This window comes from Procambarus clarkii, chromosome 40 (genome assembly GCF_040958095.1).
Source record: "Procambarus clarkii isolate CNS0578487 chromosome 40, FALCON_Pclarkii_2.0, whole genome shotgun sequence".
Classification (NCBI taxonomy): Eukaryota; Metazoa; Arthropoda; class Malacostraca; order Decapoda; family Cambaridae; genus Procambarus; species Procambarus clarkii.
The window spans coordinates 29,192,920-29,203,635 of record NC_091189.1 but is presented as its reverse complement, the minus strand read 5'-3'; the positions used below and the strand labels follow the sequence as shown (position 1 = coordinate 29,203,635).

The window sequence follows — 10,716 nt, the reverse complement described above, 5'->3', positions numbered from 1 at the left end:
TTGACTCTGGGGATATCAAGAGATATTTCTGTCTGGTGTGGTGAGTATGTGTTCTATTACATCTGTCCAGGGAGAGTTTCAGAACATGGTTTGCACTTAAGAAAGGAGTTTTGTAAATGTAATTGACACGAGATAATGTGTGGAGTGAATTTCTGTTTAGCATGTTTAGGGATTTAACCGGGAGCTGAGTGTTGTCTGAAAGCAGAGTTTGTTATTGTCCTGATAGCAGATTTTTGCTGGGTGATGATGGGCTTGAGGTAGTTCGCAGAGGTTGAACCCCAAGCACAGATACCGTAAGTAAGATAGGGATAGATAAGTGCATAATAGAGTGAGAGGAGAGCAGTGTAGGGTACATAATATCTGACCTTAGAGAGTATACCAACTGTTTTAGAGACTTTCTTAGTTATGTGTTGTATGTGGGTGCTGAAGCTCTTGTCTAAGTATAGGCCAAGGAACTTTCCATCATTTTTATTGTTAATGTTTACAGTAATTATCTGAAACTGAATTGCATTTGATGATTTGCTTCCAAATAAGATGTAGAAGGTCTTTTCTATGTTTAATGTTAGTTTGTTAGTTGACATCCATAAGTGGACTTTTTTTAATTCATTATTCACAACATTATTTAGTGTATGTGGGTTGGGGTCTGAATAGATATGGGTAGTATCATCAGCAAACAATATAGGTTTAAGCACGTTAGAGACATTAGGCAGATCATTGATATATATAAGAAATAGGAGAGGTCCTAGGATACTGCCCTGTGACACCCCTACGGTTAATGGTAGAGTGGGAGAGGTTATATCATTGATGGCTACATATTGGTCTCTGTCACCAAGATAGGATCGGACATAGTTCAGAGCAAGGCCTCGGATTCCATAATGGTGGAGTTTAAGTAAGAGGTAGTTGTGATTAACAGTATCAAAGGCCTTTCTCAGGTCAATGAAGAATCCAATCGGCACAATATACAAGCTGAAAGCAATATTGCACAGACCATATACACTGACGGATCACTCAATACAGCTACAGGGAGGGCAGGAAGTGCTGTTATTGCTCATCAGCCCGATGGCAGCACAATTCAAGGAATATCCGAATTAGTAACTGGGCGTCCACAATGCAAGCCGGGTTGGTAGCAATACTGGTAGCACTCGAAATTATTGACAACACTGAAGTAGACAGCTTAATTATTTCTGACTCCCTATCCTCACTACGAGCAATAAACAGTTTGCAATCAAGTAATAACGTGCTTGTCTTGGAAGCTAGACGTAGATATATAAGAATACTTTGTAAGAGGGTAAATATAAAAATGTTGTGGATTCCTTCTCACATTGGCCTGCAGGAACATGACAAAGTTGACGCCCTTGCTAAGGCTGCAGTAAATAAAGACAGTATTGAACGGAATCTTGAGTTATCAAATAGGTCCCTTAAAAGTGTCATTAGACGAGAACTCCTGGATGAATTTGAAGAAAGTAGAACAGTGCAAACTGGAACTAGTAGGTCCATTGTTCATCACAATGAAATGTGTTAAGTAAAACATGTGTATGGGGCAAGTAACAGTCAGTAGACTAACAGATGTTGTCACAGTTTCTATAAGACTTGGCTACAAGTATCTCTGGCAGTTGGGCTTGTATAGGGATCTAGATGAAGTAAAGTGTAAAGTGTGTGGACATAGGCAGGGACACACACTCGAACACTATATCTTGGATTGTAGTAAAATTGAGCCATTTAGAGATAAGTCTAAGCTCACTCTGTATGATATGGCAACCTATCTTATTACCATGGATAAATTACCTGAAATCCTTGCACTGTATCCACATTTCGCTCCCAGTAGATGAACGACATATGAGATTCAGAAACAAGTAGTGTATTGAGAGGACTAATAATAAACAGAAGCTCCCCTATGACTCTGTAATACCCCCATTGGTCAAACTATTATGTATTAGCGATAAGACCTACCATTAATGTATAATGGCTTACTGTAAATATGTAGCTCTTGAAATAGCACTTTCTGTAACAAGCTGACATTGTAACTATAAGGTGTGAAGGATAGATGAAATTGTTTATGTAATAATCTAAGATGAGGTCTGATAAAGACCTTTTAAGCCTCTGTAATGCTTTTGCGCTACCGCTCACAGGATGAGTATGGGGTGCACAATAAACTAGCAGCCTTCCGCGGCAACAATCAATCAAAATCAAACCAATCGGAAACTCACTCTTGTCAAGGGCTGAACAGATTAAGTCAAGCAGACTAACAATTGCATCGTTGGTACTCTTTTGGGAGCGGAAGCCAAACTGACAGGGACTTAGTATGTTGAATTTTACGAGGTAGGAGTATAGTCATTAGCTTGCATAGCGTTTGGGGCAGAATTAACCCGAAATACGACCCCGCCAAATCGTTTTAACAACCAGGTAGCCATTCACTGCTGTGTGAACAGAGGTTACAGTTACGGAACCCAGACCAAAGCGCTCGAGAAACACCAATTCAATTCAATTTCTTTCTTTATTATGCACCCCATACCCATACCGTGGTTGGTGGTGTAAAGGGTTACAGAGGCACATAATCGGTTCAGGAACTGAACCTCCCTCCCCCTAGTTCGTTTAGCTAAGCATATAACAATCTTTTGACGCTAGATACACATTAATGTTATATATACTCGTACACATACCCATACATATATGTACAAAGATATACATATACCTCTGACTAAAGAGCCAGAGCTCAACCTCCGCAAGCACAAATAGGTAAGTATATATACATACATATATATATATATATATATATATATATATATATATATATATATATATATATATATATATATATATATATATATATATATATATATATATATATATATATATATATATATGTCGTGCCTAGTAGCCAGAACGCACTTCTCAGCCTACTATGCAAGGCCCGATTTGCCTAATAAGCCAAGTTTTCATGAATTATTTGTTTTTCGACTATCTAACCTACCTAACCTACCCTAACCTAACTTTTTCGGCTACCTAACCAAACCTAACCTATGAAGATAGGTTAGGTTAGGTTAGGTAGGGTTGGTTAGGTTCGGTCATATATCTACGTTAATTTTAACTCCAATAAAAAAAAATTGACCTCATACATAATGAAATGGGTAGCTTTATCATTTCATAAGAAAAAAATTAGAAAAAATATATTAATTCAGGAAAACTTGGCTTATTAGGCAAATCGGGCCTTGAATAGTAGGCCAAAAAGTGAGTTCTGGCTACTAGGTACGATATATATATATATATATATATATATATATATATATATATATATATATATATATATATATATATATATATATATACATATATAATCACCTAAATAAAAATACACACATCAATAATCTTTTGTATCACAAGTGATTCAACAAGAGGCTCACAACAGTCACTATACAAGGCACTTTACATCTATGGTGAGTCACAGTTACTAGTCTTGCTCCACACCCACCCAACTGGGCGGCAGCTTTACAGTCATGTGCTCCACACCCACCCAACTGGGCGGCAGCTTTACAGTCATGTGCTCCACACCCACCCAACTGGGCGGCAGCTTTACAGTCATGTGCTCCACACCCACCCAACTGGGCGGCAGCTTTACAGTCATGTGCTCCACACCCACCCAACTGGGCGGCAGCTTTACAGTCATGTGTTTCACACCCACCCAACTGGGCGGCAGCTTTACAGTCATGTGCTCCACACCCACCCAACTGGGCGGCAGCTTTACAGTCATGTGCTCCACACCCACCCAACTGGGCGGCAGCTTTACAGTCATGTGCTCCACACCCACCCAACTGGGCGGCAGCTTTACAGTCATGTGCTCCACACCCACCCAACTGGGTGGCAGCTTTACAGTCATGTGCTCCACACCCACCCAACTGGGCGGCAGCTTTACAGTCATGTGCTCCACACCCACCCAACTGGGTGGCAGCTTTACAGTCATGTGCTCCACACCAACCCAACTGGGCGGCAGCTTTACAGTCATGTGCTCCACACCCACCCAACTGGGCGGCAGCTTTACAGTCATGTGCTCCACACCCACCCAACTGGGCGGCAGCTTTACAGTCATGTGCTCCACACCAACCCAACTGGGCGGCAGCTTTACAGTCATGTGCTCCACACCCACCCAACTGGGCGGCAGCTTTACAGTCATGTGCTCCACACCCACCCAACTGGGCGGCAGCTTTACAGTCATGTGCTCCACACCCACCCAACTGGGCGGCAGCTTTACAGTCATGTGCTCCACACCCACCCAACTGGGCGGCAGCTTTACAGTCATGTGCTCCACACCAACCCAACTGGGCGGCAGCTTTACAGTCATGTGCTCCACACCCACCCAACTGGGCGGCAGCTTTACAGTCATGTGCTCCACACCCACCCAACTGGGCGGCAGCTTTACAGTCATGTGCTCCACACCAACCCAACTGGGCGGCAGCTTTACAGTCATGTGCTCCACACCCACCCAACTGGGCGGCAGCTTTACAGTCATGTGCATGCATTACCTACAGTAAGCAAATTTTGGATACTTGGCTAAGATTCCCGGCCTTATATCATTATGAATGAAGTACTTACACATTTCTTGGACACTATTGATGGTGTTATCTCTGAATTCCGCGATTTTTTCACATTCCATTATATAATGACGCAAAGTATACGAATAGTTCTGCTGACAGAGTTTACATTTAGTCAAATCTACATCAGCAGATGATACAAATTCCCAGAGGTACTTGTAGCCGAGCCTAAGCCTAGCAGTGGTAACATGTAAAAGTCTGCTAACATTACTGGATGACCCATTGACGTGCGGTTCTTCCTGCATAATAGAATGATGATAGATGGAGTAACTGGTGTGAATTTTACTTTACCTCAAGTCTACGATATTCAGTTGATGTTCCCGGGATATTGCTGCCCTCAGGCTGCTCAAAAGCAGTCCAAGTTGGTAATCAATTCCCTCTTTACAAGCAAAAGTCTTGGCCAACTCATCAGTTCTATCATGCATTCGGAGACCAATATGGGAAGGAATCCACAGGAGACAGACTCTGACTCCATCATTTATTATTTCATTATATCTGTGTCTAGCTTCAGAGATAAGCACGTCACAGTTATGTCTTAGGGAGCTGAGGGCAGTCAAGGATGACAAGGAGTCACTTACAATTAGCGTGTCAACTTTGGTTTCATATACGCGCTCGAGTGCAAGGATTATGGCAACCAATTCTGTTTGAAGAGTGGAGGCCCAGTTACTTAGACGCGCTCCACACTTATGGGAGAAGGAACCATCTCTCCCTGTCACAACAACTGCACTTCCAGCTGCACTATGGGACTGGTGCAAGGAGCCATCAGTGTAAATAATCTGGGAAAGAGAGCGCTCTCTGACTAAAGCATCATTTTGGCTTAAGGCATTGTACTTTGTTTCTCGTCGAAGCAAGGTTTGTTCTTTAATCAGCTTCTTGGGTGGGAAAGGGGAACAGTAATTTGGAAAGGAGTGATCTTCCATGGGACAGGAAAGTGTCGTTGTTATCTCTCTTGGTAGGGGTGATGAAAGTTATACATTCTGAGCACATTGGCAGTTACGGCAATCCATTTGGAGGGATGCTGATCTTCAAGGAAGAAGGCTTGGAGAGCTTCAGTGCAGGGGTTAGGGTGGGTTACCCTAAGCATTTTGATACCAATTAAAGCATTAATTTCAGTGATACGATCACTTACACGTGAAATATTCAGGTCCTTCCTCATGTTTAGTAATTTAGTTGTACGGGGGCATCCGAGGATAATCCTAATGGCTTCGTTTTGCATATCTTCCAGCCCTCGAAGCATTCTCTCAGGCACTAGAGCAAGCATGGGTGCAGCATAATCAATCAGAGACCTAATATATGAGAGATACATCATTTTGACAATTTTCGAGAACCCAGGCGAGTGTGTTACCACTTCGGCACGGATTAATTAATTAATTGCACTGCATTGATTAATTATCATCATTAATAATGATTAAGTGTCACTTCAAGTGCAAGAGGTCCCGGGTTACTTACGATGCCATGAAAGGCATTAGTTGAATGGCAAAAGTGCAGTGGAACAGTGAATGAGTTGTCTGGTTTAGAGGTAGTCTTTGGGTTATGCAGACCTGGGATCAAATGCCAAACAGATAAGTTCGAAGAATTATTCTATCTTTGAATTGTTGTTCTTTCACTTCTATAAACCAACACTTGGGGACGTTGAAAGAACTGGACCAAATACAAAATAATAAAATTGAGAAGTAACAACTCGCGAAAACTTCTACCATCAGAAAATACTGCAAAAACAGAAAAATTGTAACCTCTTGCCGTGACCAGGATTCGAACCTGGGTTATTGCGGCCACAACGCAATGTACTAACCACTATACGATCACGGCCACCAGTCCGGTGATACCTGACAGACTATCAACTTTTATAACATGTCTAACGTCCTTTATATTCTGCCATCAGTATATATTTGTTCCCATAGCAGTTGACACCCGTGGCTCTCGGCACCAGTGTGATCAGTTCCCTCAAGGAACTGGGTTTTAGGCCCACTGACACCGGGCCTAAGTTAAATATGGTTCAAGAAATATTAGCATATAGACACCCGCAGTTGATGTTTTGACCCGCATTGTTATCAAGGCAAATTGGGAGGACCTTTGACAAGCCGGCAGCTTCCTGTCCTCTTCGAGGCCACTAGTATTAGTAGCCCTCAGGTAAATTCAGATAACGTTTCATGCAGTCCCGTATGAAACATAGCGCCCATCCTCCTTTTTAGATAGTACTGATAGTACTGATGCGGACCATCGTATATGTATTGACGTAATAGGCAATTAGAAAGTAGAACAGTACTCTGAATATCGACATGTGGTGGCTACATATACACCACATATGGTGACAGATGAAAATAAAAACTTATCTGCCCAGACCAGGGATCGAACCAGGGACCTTTAGATCTTCAGTCTAACGCTCTCCCAACTGAGCTATCTAGGCTAATAACATTGAGCAACAAACATATTTATAAAACCTAAATGTAATTTAATTTGATGTTGGTGTTTATTTATTAGATTTCACTTGAAACTGGTTAAAGAGAACAATGTTGGAGCACACTGCCCCATCCTGCCGCCCCGTCTCGAAAAACACCAGAAAACTTTCAGAGGTGTCTGACCATATAAGCTCGTATGAAGAAAGACCAAAGAAACTAGACCTGAGCTCAGGGGTCAGATTCACGAAGCAGTTACGCAAACACTTACGAACCTATACATCTTTTCTCAATCTCTGGCGGCTTTGTTTACAATTATTTAACAGGTAATGAGCTCCGAAGTACCAGGAAGCTGTTTATAACAATAACAACAGTTGACTGGGACGTTTTCATGCTTGTAAACTGTTTAATAAATGTAACAAAAGCCGTCAAAGATTGAGGAAAGATGTACACGTTCGTAAGTACTTGCGTAACTGCTTCGTGAATCTGCTGGCAGGACAGCAGTTGACGCGTCCCGTGACAGAAGACTTCCTCGCTCGCGTCGTCACACATCACTTAAGTACAAACGAATAATAATAGCGATTCCATCATAGCTCTAATAAGTACAATTGGCTTCGTTCTCGGCTCGCTGTCGGGGATTCAGCGTGAGACTGAAGTGGTTGGGCACGTTTCCTTTCACCTAATACTGCTGTTCACCTTTCATTATTGGTATTTGAATTGAATTTGAATGAGGGATAGTTTGGCAAGTCTTGTGGGGGTTGCATCCTGGGGAGGGTCAGTAGTTCCACCCTGGGAGAGCCTCCATACAACGATAAAGTATACATATATATTATATATATAATATATATATATGTATATAATATAATAAAATTATTAAATGATAATACTGTATCTTAGAAGCATAACAAAAGATATAAGGTCATGATAAAAGCCAGCGTTATATGTTCCTGTGGGACGAGGTGGCCGAGTGGTTAAGGCGTTGGACTGCTAATCCAATAGGGTCTCCCTGCGTGGGTTCGAATCCCATCCTCGTCGCAACCTATTTTCAGACTTTTTTATGATTTTTAAGTTGTATTACTTTGATTAGTGATGTTAACTGCGTGACGTCACACAACTAGAGCCACGCTCAAGGGAACATCACCGAGTTAAAAGACGTGTTGAGTGATTTCATTTCGTTTTCAAATCAGAGTTGTGTAAGCCTTAAGTCACTTTAAATTGTAGTCTGTATTTACTAATTTGTGTCTGCTGAATCGAGATATTAGCTCTTGGACCCCGCCTTTCTAACCAATTTATTTTTCGTCTATTAAGGCTACTACATATATTTCTCTCTAACATAAGCACACACACAAACACATCTCCAGGAAAGAAATGTATATGTTTATCTGACAGAACGTTCGGTAATATGTTTATTGTTTGTGATGTGTGTCTATATATGTATGAACACGTTGTACTGAACGGGGTGAGGATACCTTGAACAGCCTCATCCCTTTGTGTGTATTTTACCTCAATAAACTTATTTCAATTTCAATTTCAAATCTCCGGGAAGCAGCCTGTAGCAGCTGTCTAACTCCCAGGTAGATCGACTCTTTTAACTCCCAGGTACCTATATTTACTGCTAGGTAAACAGGGGCATTAGAGTGAAAGAAATTCTGCCCATTTGTTTCCGCCTGCGCCGGGGAATCGATCCCGGGCCCTATATACCTCTTGCGAAAATCGCGAAGAGTTGTTTAGTCAGAGTTGATTTGTTTTTTGTATTGAGGCTGGTATTTTCTAAATTGATTCCATGTATGTCTAACCATCCTGTGAGATGGGAGTATTAGATAAACTTATAGCTAGTTTTTTATCTACACTGTGTAATATTCCATATAGAATTGGTTAGTAGCACATTGCTGTGTATACTTAATCTTCTTAATAAAAAAAATCAGTAATAAAGATTTTAAATTATAGTTTGTATTATTACAAATACAGTACTGTATTATCCTTATTAAATCATGTTAACCATGGATCATTAAGATCTCATGTTGATATGTAATAGTCATATTTCTTTTGAACTGCTAATCCATGCTAATCATTCGTTAAATTGTGCATTATGTCTCAATTTTTCACTTCCTTGGATATACTGTACAGTACAAAAAGATAGGATAAAAATAAACCAGTAATATTTCTTTCATTATATTTTTTATTTAAATAACTGCATCAATATTTTTACAGCTGACAGGATTTGTTTTACCATACAGCTGCATTATTTGTTAAAAAAAAAATTTGGTTTATTGTTACACACAATGGTGCTACATAGCCTTCCCAGCTTGGTGCCTTCTTTTAATACTTACTGATTAATAAATAAATAATAATAAATAAATTTTATTCATGAAAAGTACATACAGTTGATTTACAAACATAATGTTGGATTTATAGACAGAGCTAGTACATACAATACCTAAAGCCACTAATACTCATAGCATTTCGGGCAAGGTGTGGGGGGGAACACTTAGACTAAAACTTAATAGTAATCGAGATTAGGTATAAATTGTGTTGAAAGAAGGACTAAAAAATAAAAAAAGGGGGATAACATAGCAGAAATCAGCAATTGTACATGTTGGTGAACAGCATGATTAAAAAATAGCAAGACATGGGTTGACATTTAGGAGGTAAGGTAGGTTACATGGAGTTAATTAGGTAGTACTTGGTTTTACTCTTAAACTGGTTGAGAGGTACAGTCTTTGACATGATTCGGGAGGCCATTCCACATTCTGGGTCCCTTGATTTGTAGAGCACTTCTAGTTTGATTACATACAGCCAAATTGAGTAACAGGAAGAGGACTTGGACACAAATTTGTTCCATGCTAAATGTAGAGGAATCAGCTGAGTATTCCTCAAATAAAATAAGTTGTCTCAGCTTATAAGGTAAATAAAATAAGCATTTCTCAAATAATTAGCTGCCTCACCTCACTGCCTTACTGCTACATAGCCTTCCCGGCATGGTGCCTTCTTTTGATAATTACTTGTTCCACACCCAAGTTGTATACTGTAACAGGAAGAGGTCTTGGACCCCTCCTTCCCACTCTCTTTTTTTTAATAGTCCATATAGTCATAATTACAGATTTAAGTATTGAATGAATAAAGTTTTTGACATTTTTACCCTTTTCCTTACCTAACATCATTTGTGCAGCATATTTTTATTTTATGTCTCACCCAGATTTAATTTAAAAATAAAACCAAACTAAATAAATTAGAACTGTGTATGTATAGCTAAGGTACACCCTTACTACTAGGTGAACAGGGACATTTGGTGATAGTAAATGATCCCATCAGGCAGAGCTCATCACCTCTCATATTTCATGTTCTCCAGTGTTTATTTACTTAATAACTACGGGTATAATATCTTGCTATTATAAAACTAATTCTAATATAAAAGACATATTTACTCAAAGTTTCAAGCAGAGAATGCATATATAACTAACACGAAGGACTCCTCTTCACGAGATTCAATTTTTATAATCTTTTGTTTATGTTCCAAAATCTTAAAATCGATCCCAGTGTTATGTAGTAGAGAAAAATTGAGTTATATCCAGTTTACGTAAAGCTACGAGTGGTCGAAACCACACTTTTATTTATTTATTTATTTATTTATTTATTTATTTATTTTTGCATATACAAGAAGGTACATTGGGATTGTGAGGATACATAATATGGTAATTACAATCTTGTAAAGTCACTAGTACGCACAGCGTTTC

General features: G+C 39.8%; 3 non-coding genes across 3 annotated transcripts; 1 reads left to right on the top strand and 2 right to left on the bottom strand.

Annotated features, from left to right (window-relative positions):
- Nucleotides 1–6,323: 6,323 nt before the first annotated feature.
- On the bottom strand, nucleotides 6,324–6,395 carry TRNAH-GUG (transfer RNA histidin (anticodon GUG)). Its single transcript has one exon. It is a non-coding gene; the product is annotated as a tRNA-His (tRNA).
- A 525-nt stretch (nucleotides 6,396–6,920) lies between these two features.
- Nucleotides 6,921–6,993, bottom strand: TRNAF-GAA (transfer RNA phenylalanine (anticodon GAA)). The gene has a single exon. It is a non-coding gene; the product is annotated as a tRNA-Phe (tRNA).
- Nucleotides 6,994–7,935: 942 nt separating this feature from the next.
- Nucleotides 7,936–8,017, top strand: TRNAS-GCU (transfer RNA serine (anticodon GCU)). Its single transcript has one exon. It is a non-coding gene; the product is annotated as a tRNA-Ser (tRNA).
- The last annotated feature ends 2,699 nt before the right edge of the window (nucleotides 8,018–10,716 follow it).